The 12,209-nt window shown below is 33.8% G+C and overlaps 1 protein-coding gene across 2 annotated transcripts in view; it reads left to right on the forward strand.

The window, feature by feature from the left end:
• The window catches only part of LOC131146637 (phosphatidylinositol N-acetylglucosaminyltransferase subunit C-like), a 51,391-nt gene that overhangs the window by 37,478 nt on the left and 1,704 nt on the right, over positions 1-12,209 (forward strand). The gene's annotated exons all lie outside the window — the stretch shown is intronic.

Raw genomic sequence — 12,209 nt, forward strand, 5'->3', positions numbered from 1 at the left:
GGGAATAGAATCATCTGATGAGGGAACTAGAGGCATAGAAAGGGAAGTTGGAGGAAGCTCTCCTCCTTTGAGTAGCTGTGTGTACACTAACAAATTGAGACAATCCAAGTGATGAAGACTCAAATTGGATGAAAATGTTGGAATACTAGAAGGAGATAATATGTTAGGATCTGGAAGGCTAGGTAGAGGGAGAGATTCATCAAGGACTCAGAAAAGTATGGCGTGGACTGAAAATAGGTGTCATCAGTAGAGACTTAATTGGCATAAAGTAGGCTATAACATTGATATCCTTTTTGAGTATAGGAATAGCCCCAAAAAATACATTTGATAGCACAAGGATCCAACTTGTCCATTCTTGGACTTTAACTAGATGGACAAAAGGCTAACAACCAAATATATGAGGAGTAAAGTGAGAACAAAGGAGCTTTAGAGAATATAACTGAATGTGGGATTTTACCAATAAGAGGATGGCACTTTATTGATGAGAGAGCAAGCAATGAGCACAACATCACTCCAAAAAACTTTGGGAACATTCATTTGATACAATAGGGTTCAAGTGACATTGAGAATGTATGTTTTTTTGCTTTATAACATTTTGTTGTGGAGTGTAGGTACAGGATGACTGATGGAAGAGTTGGTCATATCAGTTTTGAATTGAGTACAAAAGTACTCCTTAGCTTTATCACTACAAAGTATCATGACTAGCATATCAACTTTAGTCCTTATTTGAGAATGTAAGGCATATTAAACAACTCAAAATGATCTTTCATTAAATACAACCAAACATTCTGGATTAGTCATTGACAAATGTAAAGTACTGAAACCCCAACTTTGACGTGACAGGACTAGGAAACCAAACTTCATAATGGTAGATGAAAGGGCTACCCACTCATTTATTGACTCAGGTTGAAAATGAAGCACGATTATACTTTCCTAATTGACGAGACTCACACTCAAGATAGACATAGAACTCAAAGTAGGTACTAGTTGTTTTAATTTCTCCAATGTTGGATGACCTGGACAACAATGGCTTTGATGTGGTGTAGCAGCAGTAGTACAAGCTATAGGAGGAAAGAGTGACTCAAAGTAGAAAAACCAACTAGCCTTACTTGGTTGGTTGTGCTTAATAAGATAAAATACTAATAAATTGTTGCAAAATAGGAGACCTTTGAAGGCTTTCTCTCCTGATTTATGTGTGCTTGGTTACAAGAACTCTGAGACAACTTCTCATCTTCTTTTGCACTGTGAATTTTCTTGGAGGATATAGAATATGCTTTTTGGCGTTATTGGGGAGAGCTAGGTATGTCCCTCGGTGGAAGACTTTTTAGATGTATCCTTCATAGGCATTGGTAGAAAGAAAGATAGGACAGCTTTATGGAAGTGTGGTTTTTTTTACGGTATTATGGGGAATATGGATTGAACATAATACTCCCATTTGTGGAAGAATTAAGTACTTGGCCTCATTGTGGTGTGTCGATTATGGATTTTTCAATGAGGCAAGCTTCTAGGAGTTTCAAAGAGATTGGAGGAACACGCTGACTTGATAATTTCCTCTCTTGGTTATTTTTATTTGTCTATTTCTGGATTGACCCAGTTTGTCTCTGGAGATATCTCATCCTCCTTTTTGTAAATTCTTTATCTATTAATGAAATCTTCTTTTGTGTTATCGAAAAAAAAAAAACCAGCCTCACTTTTGGTTCCAATGGTCTTCCTTGTTTTAAGATCTTGAATAACAAGACTCAGGGAAGACAGTTACAAAACAATTTAGTGACTTCGTAATTTTACTAATAGACATGAGATTGAATGGGGGGTTTAGGAATGTACAACACAAAAAAAGATAAGAGGGAATAGGATTTACTGTTCATATTCCTTTAACTACAATCCACTAGCAGGGTAACTTGAGGTAGATTTTTAGAATACTGGAGGGCAGAAAAGAAGTTGGTGACTCCTATTAAAGCAGTAAGATTAGATGACCTAGGGATTAGTGGGGGAGATAGCAAATGACATATAGACTATAGGATTACCTTTCTGAGCTACAATGTGATGAGATGCTTGTTGAGATGCCTGATACTACAGGAATCTCTCGGAGTCAATTATAGTATGTTGTTCACCTGAAGAAGTGATTGATGAGGAAAACATACTTTTGGGGTTTGGGGACCATCCCGACAAACACAACTTTGATATAGCAGCAATTAGATATACACATAAAATGACATGATTTTGGAATTCATGGACTCCATCCCAACACACACAACCTTTGACAACTGGAGCAAACAAAGCATATGACTGACGAATCACAAACACAAAAATGCCAATGTTTCAGGCCCCAGTGAACTCAATAAACATTGACAAACAGCTTCGGGAAGTATCAAACAATCATTCCTTTGGTGTCGCATATGAGCAACTAAAAACGTGAGATCTTTGGACAAAAAAAAATCACCAAAAAAATTCAACAATATGATATTTGAACACTATAGGAGTAATTTAGGCTAGAAACATGCTTGAAATAACCTTCGTGCGCCAATGTGTGGACTTGGCTTTGCCTGCCTTCAACTGATGCATGAGGGCACGTGGGAGGAGCTCTGGTGATGGGATTTCAGTGGGGGGCAGACTGGAAATGTCTATGGGTGTGTATGGTGTTGGTTTACAAAATCTATAGGGTTTTTGTGTTCTTGAACTGGCAGTGTCGTTTAGGAAATCTTTGGTGACTGCTGTGGCTTCTAGCAGCTGCTGGCTGTTTTTCAGGCCTATGATGGTGCTGGAAATTCTCCTATGACAGTAGACATGCAGCAGATTTAGGGTTTTAGGCTTCAATTTGATAGTGGCTATGGCAAATTAGTGTTTAGGTCTCAAAATCATGCTCTGATACCATGTTGAAGAATTGGGTAAAATGAAATACCTAATCACAATGATAGGTCTCTCGCTCTGTTTATAATATATGTCAAGTACATGACAATGACAATAACACCCTTACTAACTCATGCTTACCAACATAAAACTAGCTCATACTAAAAATATTAAATGACCAAAATAACCATGAACAGAAAGCTCTACCTCCAGTTTTGTGTTTTCTTTGTTTCTGAAACAGCGGGATGAATGCTCAAACTTTTGCATTGTGCTTTTTCTTGGAGCATTTGGATTAGGATTTTTGGAGTGTTTGGGGGATCTTGGGTGTGCTTGCCTCTTCGAATTTATTTATTTATTTATTTTAAAGATATTAGAGTTTTGGATCATTTGGAAAAAAAAAAAAAAAATACTTTGGACATGTGCTACTTTCGCTAATGCATGGAATGTTTGGTTGGTGTATGATTCTACAATTTTAAATGGGAGGGTGATGGGTCTAGATTTGGTGAGGACTAGGATCCTCTTGTTGGTTTCCTTCAAGTGCCCTGCTTTAGGTTTCTTTTTGGAGGTGGGGCTCATGAGCGTGTAACAAAATTCAAGGGCCTTGTTTTAAATTTTTCATTTTTAATTTCTATGTGGATTCAAGAGGATATCTTGTTCTTACGCCATCTGCTTGGTCTAGGGCAGTACCCTTCAAAGTTGGAGAGATGTCAAATCCTTACAATCTTGTTCCATTTTATTTTAGGTCTACCTGTCTGCCACCAACTGCCACTCACATAAACTAGCTCATGCCTTCTCACTTGTGCATTATTCATCTAATTTGCAACTATTTAAGCCATCTTAAGCCCCTCTTCTTACTACATAAATTTATTTCTTATTTTATCTTTTAGAGTTATACCTCTCATCCATCTTAACATTCTCATTTCATCGACTTTTTCTTTTTTGACATACTGCTTTATAGTTGCCCAATATTTTGATGCATAAAGCGTTGCTTGTTAGAACTTACTTATATGAGCCTGTTCAATTTTTTTTTTTTTTTGGGTGCTGCTTTTTGTCAAAATGCTTCCGCATTAGAAACAATGAACAAAATATCACAATTTCCAAAAAAAAAAAAAGTGACTAATCTCAATTAGTAGCATTTTGAAATCTGTTGGTAGTAGTACTGCTAATCATGGTTTTAAATAACAGACATTACGTAGCATAACGGCCATTATGTAATGGAAAATGAGGGGGCTGAAACCATGATTTTAAATAAAGGTCGCGACCGTTACGTGACGCTGTTATGTAACGGTTTTTTGGGTTACCAATACCATCACACACCGCAAAATAAGTGGGAAGAAAAGTCACGTTCGTAGTGGCCTTTACGGACTGCGATCGTTACGTAAAGGCCGCTACAGGACTGTTACACCAATTTTTTTTTTGTTTTTTTACTTTTTCTTCTCACTTTTTCCCTCTCTTTCATACATCATTCTCAACATACCTAGTGGCGAGAGGGGGAAAATATTATGAGGATGACAATGATACAAAAGTTACTATTTTTTTGAATACTCACAATAGATGCATTAATTAACAATTTGAATATACTAACTTGTTAGGAAAATATTTTATTTTGATAATATTAGTAATGTGATATTTATGTTTAATATTTTTCAACTTCAACCTTATTTCTTTTTTAGTTATATTATATTTGTATTATTCGTATGTCTTATGTGTCTAATAGATTATGGAGTGTATAATGTATTTTTTTTATTAATTAGTTTAGCACACATAAGAATTTATCACAGATAAGAACAATGAGAAGTATAAATATGGACGCACATAAGTCAGTTGATGCTTTTTATGTGCCAAGCTGAGTAGTTGAATATTTTTTTCAGGTAATTTTCTAATTTTGATTGTATATGCAAATATTATTATAAACTTATATGTTTTTAATTAAGTAGTAGTAATTATTAAATCTATAATTTCATTTCAGATTAATGGACAAGGTGTAATGACTTGCCTATTTTTTCATGCATATATATATATATATATTCCACATAATAACATACATAATAAATCTGCTAAGCTGTCATAGCCATGATCAACCTGGACCCATGTGTACCAGGGATATACTTGTCATACAACTCTAATACCTAAGCAGCGAGAAACATAAAATCACATACATGCCATGACACACCAGAAACTATACCAGAGTTCTATTAAATTGATCATAGACATATACATACAGTCATCCACAAAAGACCAAAAAGTACTCCTAGGGTCTCAACCTAAAAATTCATCCAACCCTAACTCATCCACTTACCCTATAGACAGGTTAACTCAAACCACTTCTACTGTTGCGGCGCTCCATTTGCCCTCCTATTTGGATTTCCTGAAATATTCGTAATGCTAGGGGTGAGACGCCTTTTAATAAGGGAGACAAATTAATATCAGTGTGTGACAACATAAGTATTTTTTGTGATATACATATAAATAGTACACATTTCATAACTGGTATAACAGTTGTATCATAATGCATAAAACATGGTATAACAGTGGGCACATAAAAATAGATTTAATAATTACTACTGGTATAACAGCGTTGTGCGGCCCGAAGGCGAGACCTAGCTATGGCTGGTCGACCATGCTAAATCAAACATAAGTTTGTAAGTACGATGAGCCTATTCCACTTGTGTTGGTCTACCAGGGGAACTACAACACTCCCACAAAGCCACATCGACTGCCATCTCTCACACTCTACATAAGATGTGTAGTAGCACTAGCATATTCATAATAATAAACATATAGTTATGGTACCGTACTTCACAAAACTAAACTAAGCTATCCGGGTTTTGATAACATATAATACATTCCATATTAAAACATAATTGTTTCGTAATTCAGAGTAATATCTGACATAAACATATTTCATAATTTCTTGCATATCGTACGTAATCACGGCATCAACGCCAGCATAATTCATAACGTAATATTCACGACATTTACGCCGGCATAATTCACAACATAATATTCACGACATTTACGCTAGCTTATTCCATAACATAAGGATTACAACATTTACGTCGACATATTTCATAATGTAATATTCACGGCATTTACGCTGGCTTATTTCATAGTATAAGGATCACGACATTTACGCCGATATATTTCATAATGTAATATTCATAATTTCTTGCATTTTCAATGTACTTTTAAAACCATAGTTCCTGTACTGTTTTTAGAGTTTTCCTAAATACTGCTATAACATACTTATCTGGGAAAACTCGTAATATTTCATTATGGCCTAATTTCATGAAAATATTGTACGCATGCCACACCAATATACATAACCTTATAAACTCATAATAAATTTTGAAATCATATTTCCATATAAAACATGCTTAAATAATTTCCCTGTTCAACAGAAGTATTTCCCAAACATAGTTATAAATCATACATATTTTCCTGAAAATAAATGCTGTATAATAATAAATAATTTCATGAAAATACTGACTTAATTTATCCCCTTACCTAACTTACTAAGAAGCCCACAAAATACTCCAAAACTACACCTGTGGTGTTTCCAGTTCAACATCTTGAAATTTTACATTTTCCTAGACAAAACTTCAGTATTATCTTACCATATATATTTCCTTAGTCCAGAAATACCAAAAATCTTATGAAACTTAAAATACCCAACTTACCCAAATTTTGGGATGGTGCCTAAATTGGCTTAACTAACAAATTACTCTAGCAGATTTGTAGAAAATCTTTCCAGGAGTAGCGTGATGGCTTCCGATCGTCGAATCAGCGAAAGACAAAGCCGTAAACTTAGAGAGAGTGTTTCTTGAAAAATCTTCATGTTGAATCCCGAACTTAGGATAGTTATAAAACATAGATTCGTCGACAAGACATATCACCTTATCGACGAGTCTATGAAGGGAGTTCGTCGATGAATACTTACTCCTTGTCGACGAGTTTTAGGCCCTGAAAACAATCCTTTGGGTAATTTCTCGTCGACGAGACAACGTCCACGTCGACGATCCCAAGAGGCCGATTCGTTGACGAGCACTCTGCGCTCGTCGGCGAGACCCTCCTGAAATCCCTTTTAAAAATTCATTTTCTCTCATTTCTTTTATTATTTAATTATAATAATTCTTCGGGTTTCTACACAAGGTGGTTGAAGAAATTGAAGAGGAAAATGTTGTCTAAGTAGTGACTGATAATGAAGTTGCAATGAAGGCAAGATGAAAATTATTAATGCAGAAAAGACCTAATCTCTATTGGACAGCATGTGTAGCTCATTGCATAGACCTTATGCTTAAAGATATTGGTAAGAAAAGTAACGTGAAGAAGATTTTAAAATATGCAAGAACGATAACCTTCTTTATTTAAAACCACACATGGACAATGAATTTAATGAAGAAATTAACAAATAATAGAGAGTTACTTTACCCTGCCATCACTTAATTTGCCATCAACTTTATTGCCTTGGAGACTATTGTTAGACATAAACAAGCATCGAAGGAAATGTTCACATCTGATGCTTTGAAAAACGTAAAGTTTGAGATGGTAAAATTAGGCCCAACATATGATGTTATAAAAATTATCTTAGGTAAAGAGTTTGAGCAAAAGGCCTCCGATATAATTAAAGTACAGGAACCCTTACTGAAAGTTCTTAAATTGGTTGAGGGTGATGAAAAACCAATCATGGATTTTCATATACAAGGCAATTGATAAGGCGAAGTTGGTCATTCAAAAAGATTGCCGGTTCTATAAAGACTATTGGAAAATTATCGACAATCGGTGGAGTTTTCAATTGTACCAAGATTTGCATGCCGCTGGTAAGTGTAAATCAAATACAATTTCTTATTATTTTAACTTTTAAATTATGCATAGTTGCATTTAAAAAACTATTATTGATTAATATGTTTGTAAATTTAATTTTAAGATATTTTTTGAACCTCTAATTTCTTTGTGGTGCCCCACTATTTCTTGAAGTTGCTAGAGAAGTCATGGATGGGGTTAAAAATGTGATAACCAAGTTGGTACTTGATATAGATACTCAAATTTCGGCTATTAATCAAGTAAGTATTGGTTCAATTAAATTGAATAATGAATTATTTTAGTATTCTATAATACTTTCTGAAATAATTATTAATATATCTAATTAATTAATTATATTTTACAATCATCCTTTTTTAGTTGTTGTTATATCGAGATAGGCAAGACATATTTGGAACCCCGTTGGCTCAAGGGGCGGTGAAACAAACAAATCTTAGTAAATATAACTAAATAATGGATGAATGAATCTATTTTCTCTCTTTATGTTCAAATTTGACTTTTGAAAAATACGCTATACTGATATAAAACTCTCTTTAATTATTCATGCAACTGAATGGTGGATTCATTATGGTATGTGTGCTCATGAGCTAATAAGTGTTCTTAGTTAGACCACATCAGTTTCGAACTATGAGCGTAATTGGAGCACCTTTAGTTTCATCCATATGAAAATTAGAATTAGATTAAAGTACATGAGACTACAAAAATTTGCTTTTATACATTATAACATGAGGTTAAAGTTAAAATATACAATGATAAAAAGTCAATAGGAAATTGAAGATAGTTTCAATCCTATCAATTTAGACTATATTTTCGAAGAAGAAGATCATTTGAGTCTATGGTTACAGGAGAGAGAGACATCATTACTCGACGGTCAAGACAACTCAAATTGGTTAGATGAAAAGGTTGGTAGTATTACAGAAGGAGGTGATCAATCACCAATAAACGTGCATGATTCAAGTTCAAGCCTTTTACATTCACAAAGTGATGACAATATTAGTTTGAGCCCATCAAGTGATGATGATGGTAATAGTGGTACTGAAGCTGGGTTGGGGGCAGCGGCGGCGGTGACAGTGTAGAATATGATTATGGGTATGACACAGAGACATCATTTATAAGAGATACATATCCTCCTAGTCATTATGGACTACATGATATACCCGAAAATTATGACTTGGGTATTCCTCCAAGGTACCAATCTTCACAACCCAGGAGGAGTGCTACTAGTGGTGACCCTAGTGAGAGTCATAGTGTACAAACTAGAAGAAGTCACCAATATCGTGATCATGATTCTGCTAAAGATTCATATGGTGTGATTCGTAGTTTTGGCGACTTTGGTTTAAATGATTCATTATCACAATCATATGAATTTCATCCAGCATATCCATCATCTCAAGATTCTCAACACTATGATCCATATTATGCGTCTCATCTTTATCCTAGTGGGTGAGGAATCTCAAGATCTAGTGAGTCTTCTTCTATACACTACCCAGCCCCAATTCCAACTTATGGATATTATTCAGGATATGGTCAAGTAGGAGATTATGCACCTCCTATATCAGTTGATTTTCACCACCAGCAAGTTTTCAGGAGTAACAACGAAATAATGTAAACATGAGTTTATTCAGCTATGTATTTCCACAAGGGTGGGGAGATAATTCCCAATCCCAATCTCAAGATGGAGATGCAGATTATGAAGACCCTCCACGTCATTCTTTTTGATGGTGACATGTGCTATGTTACAAATTTGTAATATTGTATTCATGTATTTAATTATTAATATTTGATACTAATCATTTTTCAAATTTATGTGTGTTTATATTGATTATTGACTTATTTTTAATAACTTTATGTCTTCAATTATTTGATTATTCATTTTAATTACATTTGTACATCTTTTTACCCATTAAAGTAATGCAAACTATAAAAAAAAATATGCTTTTTTTTTTTGTAAATAGCGCACTAAAATTAATATAAAAATAATATTGCCTATTAAAAAGCATTTGTAGGTTGAATAAAAGCCATCAACATTCATTAAAAATAATGTATTAATGGATTTTATGTTTATTTTTCAATTTTGGCATGGTTGTGCATGCGTGGAAAAAATTCACGACCGTTGCGCTCGCTTCCCATTACTTAACACCTGCGTCTCCCGCGTCTCGCAACCATTAAGCGATGTTACTCGTGACCGCGATTTAAAACCATGCTTCTAATAAATAATTAAGTACTTCAATCAACAATATCAAGGTGGCGTGTTTTGAATGCATGCATGATAGTTAAAAGAGGAAGCTATTGAGTCTAGATTGCTTGGGAAGCAATGGAGCTTTTGGAGCTTGTACTTCTTTTGATATCTTTCGTGGGTGATTAGTAGTATATTGATAATAGGCTTTGGGTCTAAATGGGATGTCCTGTAGTTTTGAGCCTTATTGGAAAATATAGAATATGTCCTAGGGAAGTCTCGTCTCAAAAAGCCCTTGGTAACATCTGATATGAGAAAATCCTTCTACCAGAAGGGATGGTTTGTTTTGCGGCATCTTTCAACATTCTCATGTTTGTTTGAGCATATGAATTTGACATGGGCATATCTACATACTTGGGAATGCAAGGATTTCCATGAAACATGGGCACATCCTATTCCCACGTCCTCTCATGCGTAAGTTTCATGAGAATTCTACTCTTTGAACCAAATTGCCCTTACTATTCGTCTTTTGGACGATAATGTCCTTATAATATGATATAATCACATGTTATTGTTAGATTTAAAATAATAAATTATTGATAAATTAAAAGAAAAAATTTTTGAATTAGCAAAAATATTAATTAGAAAAAAATATAAAATGTTCATGAAAATATTAATTATAAAATTTTAATTAATTATTAATAAGGAAATAATTTTAATTAGAAAATATTAAATTTAGAAGCTGTGCCTTGGTAAGATGGTAAGTGCCTCCGCTTCGGTACGGATGGTCTCGGGTTGGAGAGTTAGGAGCGGCCTCTCCAAAAATGGGGGTAAGGCTTGCCGACATCCACCTCTCCTAGACCCCACTCAAAGTGGGAGCCTTGTGCACTGGGTACGACCCCTTTTTTCTTTTATATAAAATATTAAATTAGCAATTAAAAATATTGATTAACATAAAATTTAGTTAGTTTTTTAATAGAAATAGTAAAAATGTCAATTACAAATATTAATTATAAAAATTTAATTAATATTTTAATTAGACATTTAAAATGTCTATTAGGAGTGTTAAAATTTATGTTAACGACATTGCAGTTGTCAAATTTTTTTTATTAAATGGAAATAATATTATTATTATTTTATAAAAATTTAATATAATAGTTAATATTTAGACACTAGTGCCCTCCATTATTTTGGTTAATCAATTATTAAGTGTTTAATATTTTAAATTTATAGTTGAAAAATTTTAGATATACATTTAATTAAAGTACACATTTTAGTAGGTTTTGTGTTGAAAAATATAATGTTCTTCATATATTCGTTACACGCATATCAAGGGTAAAATGGTCTTGAAATACCTACCAAGATTCCTATGTTGAACCAAACATTGACATGGAAATCCTCTATACATTCCTAAAAGTCGTACAATGGAAATCATCGTAGTCAAGATGCAAGGCGCACCGAGGTGCAAAGGGTAGTTGGAGCTGAGGTGCGAGGCATAGGCGCGCGCCTCACGAAGGTGAGAGACACAATTATTAAAATTGTGTACAATCCCTATTTGGTGGGTAATTGATATGAAAACACATCACTAGTTATTAGAATTTAAAATGCCAAAATATTCAATAGTAATTATGACAACCAAGTACCAAGTTCCAAGTGAAACATAGTTCAACATAAGTAATTACACATGCAAGATTTCAAGCTTCAAATTAGAAATTAAATAAAATTGCCGGGCTGAAAGCCCAAAAGTACCTTCAATATCAAAAGAAAATAGTACGATAGAACAGCAGCTAAATTCAGTAAAAAATGTTATATATTAATATATTTCAGAAAAATGTATAGTTTGTATACTGCATTTCCAAATAAGTTGCAAAACAGCAGCAAAATACAGTAAAAAATGTTACATATTAATTATAAAGTATGAACTTGCATTAAAAATCAGTGAAAAATGTTACATATTAAATATAAAGTATAAATTTGCATTAAACTATATAATTAATTACACATTATATAATATTAACTTAGAGGCTTAATGCAAGTAAATATTATAAGAAGCAGCCAGCAGGAGGCAGCTGAACTGAAGGATCGATTGGTCAAAGACGAACTTCTCCTGCTTGTTTCATGCTGCTTTGAAGGGTTGAAGAAGGGCTGGGGCCAGGAGCGGCTCTTCACAATATGGGGCCCTAGGTGAATAATTTAATTAGGAGTCCTTAATATTTTATTTAATTTTTATTTTTATTTAAAATTAATTTTTCTAAGTATATCAAATAATTTTAACTGCACTGCATCTGCACTCCACCCACCAAACACATGAATTCCATAAATAATGTTAATATTATTATATTAAAAAAATATTTAGGGGCCCCAA

This window comes from Malania oleifera, chromosome 13, assembly GCF_029873635.1.
Source record: "Malania oleifera isolate guangnan ecotype guangnan chromosome 13, ASM2987363v1, whole genome shotgun sequence".
Classification (NCBI taxonomy): domain Eukaryota; kingdom Viridiplantae; phylum Streptophyta; class Magnoliopsida; order Santalales; family Ximeniaceae; genus Malania; species Malania oleifera.